General features: G+C 43.7%; 1 protein-coding gene across 3 annotated transcripts in view; it reads right to left on the bottom strand.

The window, feature by feature from the left end:
• chn2 (chimerin 2) overlaps positions 1 to 16,168 on the bottom strand; it is a 397,580-nt gene that overhangs the window by 93,720 nt on the left and 287,692 nt on the right. The window lies entirely within an intron of this gene.

The raw sequence follows: 16,168 nt of genomic DNA, 5'->3' as shown, positions 1-16,168 counted from the left end.
GCGGGTGACGCAAATCCAGACCTCAGCAAAATCTATTTTTTTTGCAATGGCTGCAACAACTTACATTTAGATAGTGCTTCTGATGCAAAAGAATGGCTTACAGTCTTATTAAAAGGGGGAAACCCAAAAGCACGATTGAAGATAAATACTTTCACAAGATTATTTTGGGGGGGGGGGGGGGGGGTGGAAAGAGACAAAAAGAGAAATAAATAAAGAGAAAAAACATACGAACATACGAATTAGTAGCCAAAGTAAACCATTCGGCCCCTCGAGCCTGCTCCACCATTCAATAAGATCATGGCTGATTTGTTTGTGTTTCGAATTCCACACTCCCATCTACCTCCGATAACCCTTGATTCCCTGGCCTCTTTTTTCTAAGGACAAAATTTGAGAGGGGGAGAGAGAGAGACAGAAGAAGGAAAGAAAGAAGGTAAGAAAGAAAGGGAAATAATGGCTAAAAGATTGGTGAAAGAGGTATTGGGGAACTAAGCATATTTTTGATTCAGAAAATTGAATGTAAAAGATTACACAAATCAGGGAGCAGGGGTGGTGTATTTTAAAGGACGGTGATTTTGAGGTCAGTTCGCTATGGCATATAGAGCCAATAGGCCTGGATAAGGATGGGGTGATGTGTGCAGCAGAGGTCCAGATAAGTTGCATTTTTTGAAGGGGACAGGTACGCAATAAGGAAAAAGCATTTGAAAAGTCGATCTTTGGGGCAATAAAGATGTAATTGAGGGTTTCAGTAATGGAAGGGGTCAGGTCTGGCATAAATCAAGAAGTTCTAAAGATGAAAGGCAGCATTTTTGGTAACAGGTTCGATGTGAGAGACAGCAGAGCTCAGGGTCAAAGTGAACGCTTAGGTTGTGTACCATAAGGTTAACCCCCTGAGCAAAACGTAGGCAATCATGGTTCGCCCAGAGCTGGTCAGCAGACAGCAATTAGAGTATAATAACACTGTTGAAGAAACAGTGTTAGTGGTCATCAAAATATTGGTAGAAACTCACCCCATGCTTGAATGTGAAGTTACTGAAGGGTGGCACATAGATGATGAATAGAAGATAGTCATGAAAAGAATCCTTGAGCACTCCAGAGGCAACTGCAGGGGCATTGGAGGAAAAAATATTTAAGGAAATGTAGTCACTACACTGGGACAGGTAGAAGTGAAACAATGGCTCCATGAAGTTGAACAATGGAGAAGAAGCTATAAAGAAGAATGGAGTGGTCAATAATGTTGAAGGTGCTGGAGAGGCTGAGGACTGACACTGAGCATGATTAGAGTCAAACAGGATATGAATAGTGACTTTCACCTGGGTTTGTCTCAATGTTGTAGGCAACTCTGTAACCAGATTAGTGGAACCTGACAGGCAGTGTTAGGATAGTTGAATGGCAATGATAAATTGAAGGATCCTGGACAGAAGGGCAGGTTTACAGATATGATGAATGACTGTATGATCTGAACAGTCGAGGGCTTTTTTTAAAAAAATGGAGAATAGCTGAATCCCGTTTTTAATGGGTTAAGAGCAACGCATGAAAAAAAGGTTAATTTCAAGGAGCGTGCAGGTAAGAGATGTTGAGGTGGAGTGGTTGGGGGGGGGTGGTGGGGTGGTGGTGTAGATTGTTAGAAGCTGAACTGGAAGTGGGTGCAGAAGTATGCAGTTGGCTTCATTGAGAAAATGAGTCTCATGAGGGCTAGAATAAAACAGGGAAGAAGCTCTGGGATGAAGTGGGCTAGGACCTGCGAGGAGTGAGGTATGAGATGGGGTGGGAGCAAGAAGTAATGGATATGCTACTCTAGCAGTTAGGAACTAGCTGCCCTGAGATCATCAGTTCAAATCCTGCTACAGCAAGCTATGAAACTAAATTCAATAAATCTGGTAATTTGTGGACTAGCATCCAACAGGTTCACAAATATCTATAAATGAACCTGCCCAGACTAGTCTACATGATTCCAGTTCCACAACATATGGCTGATTTTGAAACAGCCTAGCAAGCCACACAGTTGTAAAATAATCACTACAAAAGAAAACAAGTGAAATACCAGATATAATTATTGAAAATGACCCAGAAATCACACCCGGACAAAACTCAAGTAATTCCAGTCCAGTCAACCCTACAAAGTCCCCCTTGCTATTATCTCGAGGCTGATTTCCAGGTTAGGAGAATGGTTACACAGACTATTTATTTATTTAGAGATACAGCACTGAAACAGGCCCTTCGGCCCACCGAGTCTATGCCGACCATCAACCACCCATTTATACTTCTTTCTTTTTTTTCTTTCTTTTGGGCCTCCTTATCTCGAGAGACAATGGATACGCGCCTGGAGGTGGTCAGTGGTTTGTGAAGCAGCGCCTGGAGTGGCTATAAAGGCCAATTCTGGAGTGACAGGCTCTTCCACAGGTGCTGCAGAGAAATTTGTTTGTTGGGGCTGTTGCACAGTTGGCTCTCCCCTTGCGCCTCTGTCTTTTCTCCTGCCAACTACTAAGTCTCTTCGACTCGCCACAATTTAGCCCTGTCTTTATGGCTGCCCGCCAGCTCTGGCGAATGCTGGCAACTGACTCCCACGACTTGTGATCAATGTCACACGATTTCATGTCACGTTTGCAGACGTCTTTATAACGGAGACATGGACGGCCGGTGGGTCTGATACCAGTGGCGAGCTCGCTGTACAATGTGTCTTTGGGGATCCTGCCATCTTCCATGCGGCTCACATGGCCAAGCCATCTCAAGCGCCGCTGACTCAGTAGTGTGTATAAGCTGGGGGTGTTGGCCGCTTCAAGGACTTCTGTGTTGGAGATATAGTCCTGCCACCTGATGCCAAGTATTCTCCGAAGGCAGCGAAGATGGAATGAATTGAGACGTCGCTCTTGGCTGGCATACGTTGTCCAGGCCTCGCTGCCGTAGAGCAAGGTACTGAGGACACAGGCCTGATACACTCGGACTTTTGTGTTCCGTGTCAGTGCGCCATTTTCCCACACTCTCTTGGCCAGTCTGGACATAGCAGTGGAAGCCTTACCCATGCGCTTGTTGATTTCTGCATCTAGAGACAGGTTACTGGTGATAGTTGAGCCTAGGTAGGTGAACTCTTGAACCACTTCCAGAGCGTGGTCGCCAATATTGATGGATGGAGCATTTCTGACATCCTGCCCCATGATGTTCGTTTTCTTGAGGCTGATGGTTAGGCCAAATTCATTGCAGGCAGACGCAAACCTGTCGATGAGACTCTGCAGGCATTCTTCAGTGTGAGATGTTAAAGCAGCATCGTCAGCAAAGAGGAGTTCTCTGATGAGGACTTTCCGTACTTTGGACTTCGCTCTTAGACGGGCAAGGTTGAACAACCTGCCCCCTGATCTTGTGTGGAGGAAAATTCCTTCTTCAGAGGGAAAAAACCACCCATTTATACTAATCCTACACTAATCCCATATTCCTACCACATCCCCACCTGTTCCTCTATTACCCTACCACCTACCTATACTAAGGGCAACTTATAATGGCCAATTTACCTATCAACCTGCAAGTCTTTTGGTGGTGGGAGGGAACCGGAGTACCCGGCGAAAACCCACGCAGACACAGGGAGAACTTGCAAACTCCACACAGGCAGTACCCAGAATTGAACCCGGGTCGCTGGAGCTGTGAGGCTGCGGTGCTAACCACTGCGCCGCCCATTAGTTAGGCAACAACCTGACATAATTGCACTCAGATACATTTACCAGCTGACATCTCAGACTATACCGCAAAATCAGGTATTTTCTGTCCTGCCAACTGAATAGATCGCCAAAGATGGAGACACAGTGGTATAGTGTAAAATGGGCATGACTCAACTTCAGAACCCATGAAGTCTCATAACCTCAGGTAAAGAATACTAAGGAAACCTTTTGCTGATCATCACCTACTTCCCCACCTTCAACTCTTAGATGTTGCACATCTGTAGGAAGCAAGAGTACAAAATGTGGTTTGGGAGGGGGAATTTAATATCTATCAACAATTCTTGCAAAGCATTCCTCCCACTGATGGAGCTAGCCAAGTCCTGAAAGAAGCTGCAAAACTAGTCCTACATCATGTTTTGAGGGAGTCAACATAAGGGAGTAACCTTCTTGACTTTGTCCTCGCCAACAAAATGTCACAAAGTCTAATGTCTATAATAGCACTGGTAGGAGTAACCATCACACAGTCCTTATGAAGATGAAGTCTTGCCTTCACAGCGAGGGCACCCTCTATCATATAGTGTAACACTACAAAAGTGCTAAGCAACTAATCATAAATCAAAAACCCAAAGGCAGGCATTCATGAGAGATTGCGGACAATCAGCTGCAAAAGAATCATACACTACCATTCATAGCCTACCACATCCCTTGTTCCTCCATTCCATCAAGCCAGAAAATCCATCCTGGTTCACTGCAGAGTGTAAAAGAGTGTGCCAGTGGCAGACCATGCAAACTTTACAATGAGGCATCAGCCTAGTGTTTCAATGATACATTGCAGTGTAATTTGTGTCACTGCACATTTGTAAACAGAAGAACAGATTAGACAATCTTTTTCCATGTATTTGACACCCATTTAATGTTTGTTTACATCAAGCTAATTATACAAGGAAAGGGTCACATGGCTTAGTTGTTCAATTATTAATGATAGACTACAGTAAACACATAACAAACTGAACACTGCTCAAGTGCCAAGCACGATTTAGCTCATGTGACTATTATGTCATTTGTTCATTGGTGTTATCCTCTTCCCAGAAGTTGACTGTCAAGGATCTCTACCTGTCTGTCCTGTGCTGCCCTTACACATTCCGCATAGGTCAACTGCATCCAATCCATTATATCTGTCATCCATTTGCTTCTCTGCTTCCCTCTCCTACGTTTTCCGTCAATCTTTACTTCTAATAATTGTCTGTCTACCTTCTGCTCTAATGATGTGACGGAAATATTGTATCTTTCTTTCATATTATGTACTAATTTCCTCCTTTCTCCAGCCATTTCCAGCACTTCCTCATTCGTCTTTCTGTCTTTTTAGGAGTCATTTCAGATGTTTAAAAAAAAAATTAAAAATCTGTAATCAATGAGCAATGATACTTCAAATACTGATCTCAGAAATAGGAGAACAAAACATTTTTTTTTTTACAGTGCCATTTCTTCAGCGGCAGAATAGCAGTATCTAATGGTGGGAAATGATATTACATAGCAGATTCCTTTTTAAGTAAATATAATAGAACAGCAAGAATATCCAGTTATGTGGCATGTTATTGCATAAACATTAACATCTGTTCAAATGCCTTGGCCCACTGCATCTGGTACAGAGCCAAAGCAAAAGCTGTTCTACTGCCTCATATGCTCCAGGCTAACAAAAGATTATCACTTCATCATTCTGATCAAGAACAGCTTCCCCTCCATCTACAGTTTCTGGCTTTTAATGAATACACTTCTTTGAAATTTGCTAGGAATATTACAATTTCAGGTCACTGGTTTTGTCAACTAAACTTGAAGAAAGTACTTCAATTTCAAGAACTAAGGGCTGGACTTTGTGGATGAGGCAGGGCTCTCGGTGCTAGGCTGAAAAGGCAGGAGGGAACACCACCTGAGACTTTTTGCATGCGCCTCCCTCCCACCCCCGGCGCAGTCCTCCTTTGTTCTGAAGGTGAAGTTTCCAGTGCTGGGATCTCCATCCCTTTAAAGTCGGAGATCCTACCTCCAAGAGTTGCTGGCCAATATTAGGAGCAGCAGCTCAGCACCGCAGGGAGCGGTGGCCACTGCTGGTATTGCAGAGGCCTTGGACCCAAGCCCAGCGCTGCCATCCCACACCTCAGATAAATGAGGCTGGGTTGACAGGACCAGGCAGGAAGGCCCTGGTGAGGGCAGGTGCGGGGGGGGGGAACGGTGTGATCATAAAGATCAGGGGGAGGGGGAGCCTGGGAGGTGCACTGTTTCCCAGCCAGGGCCCTCCATGGGCCACAGATTGTCCATTGAGGAGGAACACTGCCTCACCCCACAAGCCCGGCAGCGGAAGCTGCGGGGGGGGAAAGAGAAGAGGCCCTAAATAAGCTCGATTGGCCTCTGGGCGTGAAGGCCGTCATTGGCCTATCCCGCCCCTGGGAAAAATCGCTTGGGGACGGGTCCTCTGCACCACACCAGCACCTGCAACCCACCCCCACCTACCCATCGCGATTCTATGGGCCCGTCCCGTTCACCCATACTCCAGCTCAGGGGGCCCATAAAATCCTAAACGTTTTTTGCCATCAGGTTTAATACAACCATATAACTATAATTTAACTGAATTTATATAATGAACCTAAATATCTATCGTATATGTATTTTAATTTATAGAAACAGACTACAGGAAACAAAAACTCTACTTGATAAGATCTGAGTGCTGTAAAAAATAACAGCACAAAGCAAAACAAAATAGTGAGTAAACTAAAAATACATGCATTACAACTATGGTGACTTTTGATAATTAATCCACTTTATACCAAATTAATAAGCCTATACTTTTAATCTTATACTTTTATAATACAATTGCAATTGTAAAATTTAGATGATTCGAGTGGGGTGTACAACATTTTTATGCTCCAACAAACATCAGTGGTGCTACAGCAGCCTTAATCAGAAAAAGGATGCCAGGGGTGCAGTGGTACAAGATTGCTACAATTTTTTAGTTTAATATAAGATCATGAAACACATATCCGTTTCAAAATACAGTGATCAAATAATCTGAGTAGAGACACAGTATGGAAATGAGGACAAATCACACAAAACAAAACTTGTGACCTATTTACAATTTTGTTGAACATGAAGGGAAATGGAGCTTATTGTACAAACACAAGAATATTTTGTGAACAAAAGGACACACTCCTTTTTGCTCCGATTACTCTTTATTTTCCTCGAAAGAGAAATATCTTGTTTCGACTCTAGGCAGTAATTCCAAATGTTTAGAATTAAAAGTTGCATAACAACACTTTTATAAAAAAAGCAGCACATTTTATTTAAACAGATGAATCTATTTGTACTTATCAGAGTCACTTATTTGTTAGCCTTGAAAATACTTAGAATGAGAACTTCGCAGCAGGATTAACAGCATGCAAGATTCTCTAGTGTGTAAACATTGATTTTAAACATTGGTCAACAATTACACCAAAACAGGGACCTGCCATAATGAATTAATTAACAAATTTGCATCAAGTACAACATTCTGCATTTAAATTGCTGCCTAGTATTTGCTAACTGTGGGCATTTTTATTGACTTCAGCTTCTAGTTAAGCCACATCAAAAATTTACATTAATCTTTCAGCAGACATACAATTTTTACAAGTTGCTCTTCAGAGAATCACTTGCCCATTTGTTCAACGGCCACGGTAATTATTAGACATTACACTTAATTTGACACCTACATGCACATGAATACCTGAGCAGAGACCTTTGCTTCCACGACTACTGTTATCAATATCCACATGTAAAGTGGTTTGCACCCACAATCAATGCTTACAGTCTGCTACATGGAGCTGAAGCCTTAAACAAAGTGTTTGTTTCCTACAGCTTTCAGGCATGAATCTGAAAATCAGACATCTGTTTGTATCTAATAAAGGCACTAAATATTAATAGTGGCTCACTGGGGAAAAATAAGTCTTTGTATCTGAGCTCGCCTTGTGATTTCAACACTTAATCTCTTTGGAATTTTCAGAATGATGGCTCAGACAGAAAAAAAAGTGGAGGATAACTCAGACAATATGGCGGAGAGCATTAAAGCACTGTTAAAGCTAAATAGTATATAAATACAATTTAGAATTAATTTAAATATCATACTACCAGGTGCACAAACAGAACAAGCAATGCAGAACTGTAGACAATCCAATTTATTCTAACCACATTGATAGTGTTTATAATTTACTTATGACAGCTGCTACATTTATGGTATAACTGGCATATTCAGCATTTTGATACCCCTCTGGATCTGACATAAAGGGTGCAAAATTTAGATCTGGAGGCAGCATTCTGAAGTGGAATGCTCTCCTGGGGGTGCACACTGCGTGCTAGCTGCTTCCAGTCGCGGTTCACCATCTTGAGAAGGGCATTCAAGTGGGCGTCCACTGCATGTACCACAAGCAACTGAACTTGTCCTATCATGGCCTCACACAGCCCAACTGGCTAACGGGACATCCATTTCCTAAATTTGAACCACACAGGCCGATTCAACAAATTCAAATACCACTCACAAAAGATTCAAGCATTCATCTGCAAGATGGGCCCTGCATGAGTGTTGTTTAAAGGGCCAAATACCAACTGGAAGGTAAGGTAATTTCTGAAGAAGTTATGCTATTGTAACATGTCTGGAAGAACTCTGGATTGTTTTTGGAGGTGTTGTGGTGAGTTCTTAGGTTTGGCAGGGGAGTTTGCTGCATCCTCACAGAGAGGGCAGAGGAGTAGGTGACCTGTCCACACAAAAGTTGCAGCAGCAGCTTTGCAGCACCAGAGAGAAATGGAGCAGCGGCTATGGAGAAGGCAAGTTCTGTGCAATGCCCTCTGCCAACTTGGAGCCAAACTCCTCCATGCTCCTTGGCAGCAACAGGGGGCAGTCTATCAGGCCAGGCAATGCACCCAGCATCTTGGTGTGCAAGACCAGCATTGTCTTGTATGCTGCCACCCCACCGAGGTCTTCATACGAATCCTCTGCAGCAGAACCCGTTCGCAACCTTGCCCTCCAAAAAGCTGGCACACGAACAATCCTTTTCCCTTGGGCTGGCAGCAACCCACTTCATGACCAGTGGTTCTCCCCAATCTGGACATCCCAAATGTCAAAAAGCATACAGAGTAGGATATGGCAACAAAGGGAAGCTTATGTCAGATTTGCCAAGAGCTCAATACTGTAGAAAGCCTACCGGAGTATAAAAAGTGCAGGGGTGAAATTAAAAAGGGAAGTAAGAAAGCAAAAGGAGGAAATGAGAAAATATTGTCAAGGAAAATCTTCTGTAAATACATAAAGAGCAAGAGGAAAGAGTAGGGCCTAGTGGAAATCAAAAAGGTAACCTCTGTGTGAAGGCAGAAGATGTGGGCATGATTCTTAATGAATACATTGTATCTGTCTTCACAAAATAGGGGGACGATGCAGACATTGTAGTTAAGGAGAAGAAATCTGAAATATTGGATGGGATAAACATAGTGAGAAAGGAAATATTAAGGGGTTTAGCATCTTTGAAATGCTGTTCTCCCTTCGTCAGATACAGGAGAAATGCCGTGAACAGCAGATGCCCCTCTACATTGCTTTCATTGATCTCACCAAAGCCTTTGACCTCGTCAGCAGACGTGGTCTCTTCAGACTACTAGAAAAGATCGGATGTCCACCAAAGCTACTAAGTATCATCACCTCATTCCATGACAATATGAAAGGCACAATTCAACATGGTGGCTCCTCATCAGAGCCCTTTCCTATCCTGAGTGGTGTGAAACAGGGCTGTGTTCTCGCACCCACACTTTTTGGGATTTTCTTCTCCCTGCTGCTTTCACATGCGTTCAAATCCTCTGAAGAAGGAATTTTCCTCCACACAAGATCAGGGGGCAGGTTGTTCAACCTTGCCCGTCTAAGAGCGAAGTCCAAAGTACGGAAAGTCCTCATCAGAGAACTCCTCTTTGCTGACGATGCTGCTTTAACATCTCACACTGAAGAATGCCTGCAGAGTCTCATCGACAGGTTTGCGTCTGCCTGCAATGAATTTGGCCTAACCATCAGCCTCAAGAAAACGAACATCATGGGGCAGGATGTCAGAAATGCTCCATCCATCAATATTGGCGACCACGCTCTGGAAGTGGTTCAAGAGTTCACCTACCTAGGCTCAACTATCACCAGTAACCTGTCTCTAGATGCAGAAATCAACAAGCGCATGGGTAAGGCTTCCACTGCTATGTTCAGACTGGCCAAGAGAGTGTGGGAAAATGGCGCACTGACACGGAACACAAAAGTCCGAGTGTATCAGGCCTGTGTCCTCAGTACCTTGCTCTACGGCAGCGAGGCCTGGACAACGTATGCCAGCCAAGAGCGACGTCTCAATTCATTCCATCTTCGCTGCCTTCGGAGAATACTTGGCATCAGGTGGCAGGACTATATCTCCAACACAGAAGTCCTTGAAGCGGCCAACATCCCCAGCTTATACACCCTACTGAGTCAGCGGCGCTTGAGATGGCTTGGCCATGTGAGCCGCATGGAAGATGGCAGGATCCCCAAAGACACATTGTACAGCGAGCTCGCCACTGGTATCAGACCCACCGGCCGTCCATGTCTCCGTTATAAAGACGTCTGCAAACGCGACATGAAATCGTGTGACATTGATCACAAGTCGTGGGAGTCAGTTGCCAGCATTCGCCAGAGCTGGCGGGCAGCCATAAAGACAGGGCTAAATTGTGGCGAGTCGAAGAGACTTAGTAGTTGGCAGGAAAAAAGACAGAGGCGCAAGGGGAGAGCCAACTGTGCAACAGCCCCAACAAACAAATTTCTCTGCAGCACCTGTGGAAGAGCCTGTTACTCCAGAATTGGCCTTTATAGCCACTCCAGGCGCTGCTTCACAAACCACTGACCACCTCCAGGCGCGTATCCATTGTCTCTCGAGATAAGGAGGCCCAAAGAAGCATCTTTGAAAGTAGATAAATTGCCAGGTCTGGAAGAAATGTGTCCCATGCTGCCAAGAGAAGCAAGGGAGGAAATAGTGAAGGCTCTGAATTCTCCTGTTCATTAACAAGAGTAAAACCTGGCTCCAGAATCCTGATGACACAACTTTCTAATGGCATGTGCAACACAGTTCAGTGAATTAGCTGCTGAAGGTGATTGAGCCATTCTGTGAAAGTGAATTTTAAAATCTTCAATGAAGCATTATATTAAGTACATAGAATGCATTGCCATCTGGTAACTCTTAGCTTTTAGGAGGGCAAACAAATGGGAGTGAAACAGTACCAGGAAAGATTCAATGGATAAGACAAATCTATTAGTGAGCATTCAGTTCAACAATTGTCATTTCAACTAATTCAGTGTTGATACTGCATTACTATACTTGCGATAGCCAACAGTAATCAATCCGGCCACACTCTTGATCTTTACTGTTAAAAAAAACTAAAACTTCAGCAGGTATCAAAGTTAACCATTCCCTTAAACATTAATTTCAACTGCTCTTTCCATTGAAACTATTTTTTTAGTAATTACTTTATTGCACTTTTATATTGCTTTGCAAAATGATTTCAAATGAATAAGAACTACCAGTTGGCACAATGGTTTGGCTTTGCTAAACTTTCCATCCTTGAGCAGTCTCTACCACCTAACGCCCTCATCGCGTCGGCTGAGCAGAGTTGGCACCTATGTCACACCAGTACAGGAGTGAGTGCTCACCCCTGTTATATAAATGACTGTTTCAGATCTAGGACAAGGTCCTGGCAAGACTAAAATAGTCAGTGAAAGTTCCAGCTTGCCACAACTCTGGTGGCACAAAAGCGCTGCGGAACGTCTCCCCTACATTTCTGAGAATTAATTTGCAAACAATATAAAATCACAGGCATTTAATGACTAGTGTGACAGAACAGAATGTTCTTCATGCAGAAATCGCAAGAGCATTGCTTTGATAATTCAATGGAATTATTTGCTCACCAAGTATATCAGATTGTTAATCAACCAAAGCCATATAGAGCCACATCAGTTCCCATGGATTGCCAGGAAACATACAGAACAGCATAACAGCTGATATGTTAATAGGAATTAAATAATTCAGAAAGCCTTCAGCTGATTTTCATAATATTTGTGATTTTTTAATGTCATTTTTATGAGATAACTATGTTATCCATACAATACACTTACCATAAACTGTTTCCAAAACAGGAAATTCACTCACTCACCTCAAACAAACTTCTGAAAACATTTTTACATGTAGGTTTAGGAAGGATTTCATCACCTATATTTTAATCGTGAAAGCATAAATCCAATGGCTATCATAGCCATCTATTTGATCCCCTCTCTTCTAACTATCTGGTGCAGCAAGTATGTAATAAAAATAATTAACAGAGCAATACAAAGAGATTTATTTGAATGTTGAATGAACTTCCCTTTTTCATAAATCAGCACTAAGTGGAAGCAGCACAGATTTGGGGGAGGGGAGAACTAAAAGTTTAATACACAAACCAAAGTGAATCTCATGTCAAGCATGGTACAGAGATTGCACTGCACAGATACAAAGAGCAAGTTAGCTGTCTTTTTTTCCCTTCACAATACATTATATTGCATCAGTTAGAAGACAGGCAACACCTCCAGCTGTTTATTCCTTGCTACCACTGTCACAAGCACTTCAACTTTCCATCGTTGAAATGCACGACTGTTCATTCAAAAAAAAATTCTGGAGGCGATTCCATACTGAGCTACTGCGTTTCCCAAGCATATCTTCATACGTCACTCCTCTCCAGTTGCTTTGGATTCATAGTTGAAATTTGTTTGCACTGCTGCATCTTATGTCATTCCTAAGACCCAACTAATTAGCACCAAATAATGGCCTGGACTTTGCGGACAGCGGCGAAGTGATGGTGCTCACCACTGCCCACAAAGATGTAGCAACCTCTGTGGTGTAGATTTCACCCTCCCCAACATTAACTTGAATCTGACACCAAGACAAATGGGCCTCCTAGCATCCAACAACAGTGATGTCATCAGGCAGGTTAGGCAGCAAATCACACTGAAGAATTCTCAGTCAGCAAACCAGGAAGTAATATGCACTTTTTCAATAAATTTTACAAACAGTGAAATAAAGCTTGGGGCATGCACATTAGAATCTGAATTATCATAAACAAACTTACAAAAATTATATTAAAGACTATAGGCTGGATTTTGTTCACCTCCCAACATCGAGCACCTTAGTGGGGGAGGGGGGGGGTGCGGAAGACTGGAGCGGCAGCAGCCCACCACGGAACCCGATGCCAGGTGGGTAAGATCCGTTGCGGCCCCTCCGCTGTTCTGCAACTGGACTGTCGTTTAAATATTTAAATTAACTTTATGCATTCATTTAAGTGGAATTCTTCGCCATCTTACCTTTGGCTCTGGATCTTCAGCGCGATGCGCAGCACCTACGCACCTTCACTTTCCTGTCCAGGGAAAGCTGACACCACCAAGGTGGGGAAGGGGGGAATGTAGCATTTGTAGTGTAATGGAGGGGGTGGGGGGGGGGGGGGCGGAAACGGGGTGAACTCTGCAATTTTAGTGTAGTGGGGAGGGGGGGGGGGGGGGGGGGAAGAGGGGGGGTGAACTCTGCACTTTGTGCAGTTAGGGGCAGAAGGAGTCCACTCTGCAATTTTAATGTAGTGGGGGGGGGGGGCAAATATGTATTTCCAGTGTAGCGAGGGGGTGAAGAAGGGCAACTCTGCATTCTCCATGCAGGGCTTTCAGTCCTTTAAAAATGGCGCCAGCACCTGCACAGAGACAGTTACCGACGCCATTCACAGCGTGATTGGGGGGGGGTGCAGCCGCCCTGCATTTTCTAATGAGCTGCCGGCCTCGTGATCACGGCGGAGCGTGGCCCATGTGTGTCAGCCACCACTCCATGCGGCGGGAAAACAAAATCCAGCCCTATGTTTTCATCATAATGGAAAAATTTGAAATTCCACAAATATAAATTAATTTTCCAAGGGCATGTAGGTTCTTTGGCAGCAGTTATGACTTAGTACACTATTTAAAAACCCAGTTACACTTAACATGGTGTAACATTTTCTGGGGTTTTCAGCATAAAAGGGGAAGTTCCTGTCAGTTCAGTGATTTTTAATTAATTTCCATCAGTGGAGACTTCATAGCACACCCTATGGAGAAGCCTATAGTCACTGACAAAAACTTCTGATTTTCTGCATTTAACTGAGCATGTACAGACTTTGTCAGATTCAGAGGAGTAATAACAATGAACAGATAGTTTCGCCGTCATTACTACTGCAAAATCCAGGCTATTGCAGCTAGTAGGATGAAATATAGGTTTCTTCTAATTAAGAAGGGTTAAAGTTGATTGTACAAAGACTTTGTACATTAAAATGTGCAACCAGTTAATGTGTTCAACTAATTCCTGAAACAAATTACAAGCCTGATCTTAACTAGCTGTTAATAGAATTCCCTAAATCTTATTTAAAGCTATTACAATGTGAACAACTAAAATGTTGCCTCAATGGCTAGCAGAGAAACAGTACTTGTGAATCAGAATGCAGCTAAAGCACCATTAACTGCTTGTAACAAAGTACTAGATTTTACTGACCTTTGCTTTACCTGTCTCTCCCAGTAATCTCTGTCCCTGTGTTCTGTCAAATACATGTACAACTACTCAAAGTGGCACTCTTATTAAACTCAGTCTGTCTCTGGCCTTCCAAACAAATCCCCCTTTTTCACAAGTTCCCAAAATCGTCCTTCAAACTTTTAATAGAAAAGCAGGCTGAGTGAAACTAATGGATAAATCAGTTTACATCAGAATATCTAGCAAAGTATCATTGCTTATTGAAAATAATTAGAGCTTACATAAACCTCTGACCACCTTCATTTTAGAGTACAACATCCATCAGTTATACCTTATGTGCAGTTAGTTTTTCACAAATGTTAAGTCTCCCACCTATTACACAAGTTTGTTGATATTTTCTGTATTTCCTGTTCTCACAATCAGGAACTGTTTTTTTTCCTGGATCACTGACCTAAATTTTCCCAGCCCTATGGCGACGGGCTGAGAGGCAGGAGGACTGGTAACATGACGGGGAACAGCATGGGGAAGGGACCCTGATGCTTTCCCGCCGCCGCTGCATATTAGCAGTGATGAAAACCTCAGCAGGTTGGCCGCCCACTGGCCAGTCAATTGAGCCACTTAACTGCCCAATTAACGGCCACTTCCTGTCCCCATTGGTAAACCCTGACAGCCTCCCAGGCTTTCATGGCGGGATGGAGGGGGCCTCCTTAATGATCACTCCATAGCCCACAGAAGAGCCGCCACAGCTGAGGCGTCACCGCTGTAATATGACGCCCCCCCACCCGATCGCTGGGGCCTGCATGCTTGACCCCGGTTTGCTTAAAGAAACTTCGAGGGCACCTTGGCATTGGTTGCACCCTCTTCCTTGTCCTACAGCCTCAGCAGTGGCATGGCTGTGGTTGCTGGCCCTCTGATTGGCAGCTCTAGGAAGCGCGCCACTTTGCTCAATTAGATGTCGGCTCTGGCGGAGGCCTGTTAACTGGCCACTGCTGGTAAAATACCGCCCCGGGTCCCGCCATCTGCCGATACAGGTTCTGCTCCCGTTTTAAACCTAACGGTAGGACTTGATCATCGCTAGCAAAATTTAGTTCGCTGTATTTAAAGATTGTGCACATTGCATTTTTTGGCATAACTAGCCACAAATGCATGATTATGAAATAAGCAAAAAAACTATTTGATTCTGCAATACCTGACAGCATCTTGGAGATAGAGGGGTAAGCAGATGGAGCATTGGTTTAATAATGTATTTCCTTTTAAGCGAAATTAGCTTTGTAACCTTATTCTCAACCTCCTGAAAAAATACCACTGACAGAGTTACTTTGTTAGAGGAAATTAGTTGATACTATCAACATGCAGCTCCCCCAGCACAGTTCATCCATTTTGGTCCCCAATGTCAAATGGAGCAATTAAGGACCTCAATTTCAAATTTCACTGGAAAGAAAGAGGCAGGCGAGGGGTTAAAATTATGAAAATGAAAATCCCATCTAAGCCACCACGGCTATGACCACCATAATCGGGGGCCTACTCAAGATGTAAAAGTCCAAGGGACATCATCGATTATTGGTGACACAACATACTATTAATAGCAACCCAGGGTGAGTCTCGCGCTGTCTGCTGTGCGGCAGTGGAAACATGTCCCGAGGAACTGGAAGCAGCCAAGGTAAGTTTTAAAAATGTTCTATGTGAACTTCTTGTGGACCAGGATCAGGAGTACTACCACAGGCCCCTCTTGGAGGCCTTGGGCCTGCCCAGCCCTGGCAACCACACACCAATCACAAGGGTATGTCGAGCCTCTCCCATCGCAGACCGTGATTGTGCTGGAACGCCTTCCCCTACCAGGGACCTGATCTCTCCGGGCTTGTTGCCTGCTACTGGGTTCACATGCACTGTTCCCAACCCCACATAAATAAAACCACCAGAAAGTCAACGCTGAACAAGTACAGAATTCCC

Source organism: Heterodontus francisci, chromosome 2 (assembly GCF_036365525.1).
Source record: "Heterodontus francisci isolate sHetFra1 chromosome 2, sHetFra1.hap1, whole genome shotgun sequence".
In the NCBI taxonomy this organism is placed as follows: Eukaryota; Metazoa; Chordata; class Chondrichthyes; order Heterodontiformes; family Heterodontidae; genus Heterodontus; species Heterodontus francisci.
Note: the sequence above shows the minus strand (reverse complement) of the source record. Positions and strands in the feature narration are given on the sequence as shown.